The following is a 3,681-nucleotide window of genomic DNA, read 5'->3' as shown; positions in this document are numbered from 1 at the left end:
ACTGCAGGAAAAACAAAGTGGGGAAAGATGGGTATAGGTTTGGTGCAGTAGCATTGTAGAGCAACTTTAACAATTCAGCGCAGCAGATGGGGCTTCACCTAGTCCTCAAGTTAAACTGAGGTAGCACATGGGCCTTCCCTTAGGAATCCTGCTCCTTGCACAGGCCTCTGGTCACCAATCCTGAATCAATTCCTGTTTATGTAACAGGGAAGGTGATAATAACAACTTCCAAAGTCATTTTCAGAGAGGTGCTGAAACATCAGAAGTTTAAGTAAACTCTGCCGTAAACAGTTACCAGAAACTGAACATATCAGATTGGTTTGTGCACATTTTATTCTAGTAAATTACTTTTGTGGTGTTTTAGTCCATTTAATAAAAAACTACAAAGCTTCAAAAGGAGAACAATGAGCAAGATTAAATTTTTTTCTTGCCTGATATATGCTCATACCATACAATCTTTTACGTAAGTAAAAGAACCCACTAAGCACGCTACTTTTCAAATAATTTTATTAACAACAATATAGATTCAACTTTGTCAAGAAGTTACAATTAACATTGTAATGTACTGGCTAATGTCATTGCAGTGTCAGTGGAAGCAGCCTTCGTCACTGCTTTCTAAGACTGTTACGAAACTGTCTTTTTATCTTTCAAAGAAGTAAAAAATGCTTCCAATAGCAAATGATATTGGATATGTCTGGAATTATCCTATATGTGGCCACAGCTGATTGAATGGCCACATTTGCATCCAGAGGAACGAACAGGAAAATATTACATGCTTCCACTGACGCTGCAGGGGACAATTCTTATTTCAAAAACCAATTAACCTTTTTAGACAGTGACAGCACTTCGTGTGATGTTGTAATCCATTTGAATCAAGCCGACTGACACACTTGAAAAAAAAAGTGAAGCAGAAATATCTGGGGCAAATTCTTTTCTGACCTGTATTTCATTCAAACCTAATGAATCCAAAAGGATTGCATGACATATGAGTCAGGATAAAAGTTGGCCCAGAGAGGCAAGTTCATTCCTGGTTATAGGTGGGTTCAGTTCCTTTAAGGTCAGTGGAACTGAGCCTGATTATCCCAATGGAGGCTGAACTTCACCCAGTTAGGGCAGTGAATTCATTGGAGTCAGTGAAGCCATCCAAGGGTGAATTTAGCCTCAGGTGTTTAAACCCTTTTTTTGTTCCTTTGCTGTTACATTTTCTTTTCCTGCTTACTCCTCTTTTCTGATTATTCTCCTTTTCTGTGTGCTTTTTAAAAATGTCTCTTCTTCCCTTTTTACATCAATACTTTGTGCGTTATTTTTTATATAGTCAATGTGACATGGGTAAATTCAGCTAAGTATTAGTTTCCTCAGGAAATAACTGGAATATTACCATTTTCACTTTAAACAGATGCCCAACAAAATAAGGATTTGAATCTGAGCTCCCGATTCAAGAAAAATTCTTGAATTCCATAGAATGAATGAACTCCATCGAATTTTTGCTTGAGTAAGGATTGCAGGTCCCAATCCAGAAATACTACTGTACATCAGATGTTCTACTATACATCAGCAATTCAGTATGATTTGACTTATCACAGAAGAGCAGGTGAATTACTCATCACCATACTGTAATGAGAGCAGTCACTCTAAGTAGGATTATCTCAAAAACATATGGAACAACCGTGGGCACTGTGAATAAAAGTGTATGATCTTTGCAATCTTGAACCCTAGGCTAAAACACTATATTCATAATTAAATAAAAAGTATAGATCATATAAGCCAGGAGCAAATACAAATTTTTAAACAAATAGTAATAATCAAAACTATTCTTTTCAGTTCTCTCTTCAATCAGGTACAAGAAACATGCTGATCAGAAAACAGTTATTTGGATAAGGCTTAATTCCTGAAGCTCTTACTTAAGTTCAAATTCTCTCTTCAACAATCCTCAAGTGGATTGTAAATCAGAAAAAAAAATTGTCCTTTGTCCCTACTCTTGAATAATTCTTATTAGCTGTCATGTGCTGGACTTTAATAAGCAGCTCAGGACAAGACTTGAAAAGCCAGACAGCTCCTTCTTATGTGAAACCAATGAATGACTGTCAGTCATGACACTGTCTTTTAAAGAGAGAGCATAGAAACAGGAAACTCCTCATGAGGAAATATGAGCAAAGCTTATGCAATCCAAACAAACAATTCTTCCTCTCCAGAATTTCATATATTTACTACTCTTTCTATTTTCTATCAATATTACGTTAAAAAATTCCTATATGATAAGACTTGCAGCTACAAAAATAATAATGGTGAGCATAAAGGAAAAAAAATTAGGACTTTAAACCATAATTTGAAAAGATACGATCTTCTGGATTTATTAGTACTTTGTAAAGACATGAACATTTTCATACATAATTTATAGAACTCATTCTTTTGTGCACAAAATTGTATTAAATAAATTAACTTAAAATTAGAAGGACTCAAGCATGTCATTTAAGGCAAAAATACCAAGTTTCCGTGAGATAAATTATCAGCAAAACCCAAGGCCCTGTTTCTGTGCGGAATCGGTGCAGACAGGGCCGATGCTCAGTTCTCCCACTGACGCCTTCTGGGCTCAGTGGGGCCGCAACCATCCGCGCATGCAGATGAAGGTGGAAGAGTGGAGCCTGACTGATGATGCCTTGATTTTTCAACCCCGTCGAGGAGAGGAGTGGAGTTCCGTGACTGATGCACACTTGCCATGTGCCCTCTCTCTTGCTCCTTAACTGAACCTAAGCACAAGGTTTATGTTTAGGCCAGCCAGAGGCTTCGTATGAAAGGCAAGAAAGGCACCATAAACCGTTAGGAAAAAGAACTAAAAGCCTAAAAAAACCTTGTAAGTTTAGAAATTTTAGATAGGGCTTTAAACTTACAGATCTGTCTGGATAAACTGCAGGAATTCAAATAAGTTAATAGTTAAGTGAACTGAGATGTGGAATAAACCTTATTTATCCTCACAAAATTACTGTTGTATTCAGGCTTCAGTATGATCAGACTACATGTAAAAGAAAACGGGAAAGACTGAATGTGGTAAATTATATGGCAAATCAGTGGTGAGGAAATTGTGCTTCAAGGTGTCTTTCAGTATTTAACAGCTGCAGTTTGCTCCGGCGTGAGCCACAGAACGCAGTGTACCATCTATGCACCCCATATAACAACACAATATATACACTCTACAGTTTGCATGTACTTTCACATAATAAGGTTATCGTGTAACATCCAGGACTACTTCTGTAAAGGAAATATGGAAGCAGAAATTACAATGGTTTCATAGTAAACAGATCAAGTCCTTCACATACAATCTACAGCGTTTAGCGTGGTTTAAGACTGGAGTGACATTTTTGATGTACATAGTAAGTTCCCAGCAGGTCTGGGCCTTGAGAAAACACTGCCCTGAGAGAGCTGGCACTGGCACCCCCGTACATTCGGTGTTCCTGCTGCTAGAGGGAAGCTGAGCCCAAGTTCGGTTGTCTACAAGCCTGTGGGGCAGGTGGGGTGTAAATCTGGGGGGAGGCAACGCACAGAAACCTTGTTGGGCTGGGAAGAGCGAAAGCCTGTTCTAGGCTTCCGCAAGGGCTCTTCCAGCGGTGAAGCCTTGCTGGGGATGTGCAGGTAGGCACCAGCACTGCTCCTGCACCTCAGCAGAAGTGAAGCGTAGGTTAGGAT

This window comes from Phaethon lepturus, unplaced genomic scaffold, assembly GCF_000687285.1.
Source record: "Phaethon lepturus isolate BGI_N335 unplaced genomic scaffold, ASM68728v1 scaffold4113, whole genome shotgun sequence".
Taxonomy (NCBI): domain Eukaryota; kingdom Metazoa; phylum Chordata; class Aves; order Phaethontiformes; family Phaethontidae; genus Phaethon; species Phaethon lepturus.
The sequence above is the reverse complement of the archived record's forward strand: the minus strand, read 5'-3'. Positions refer to the sequence as shown.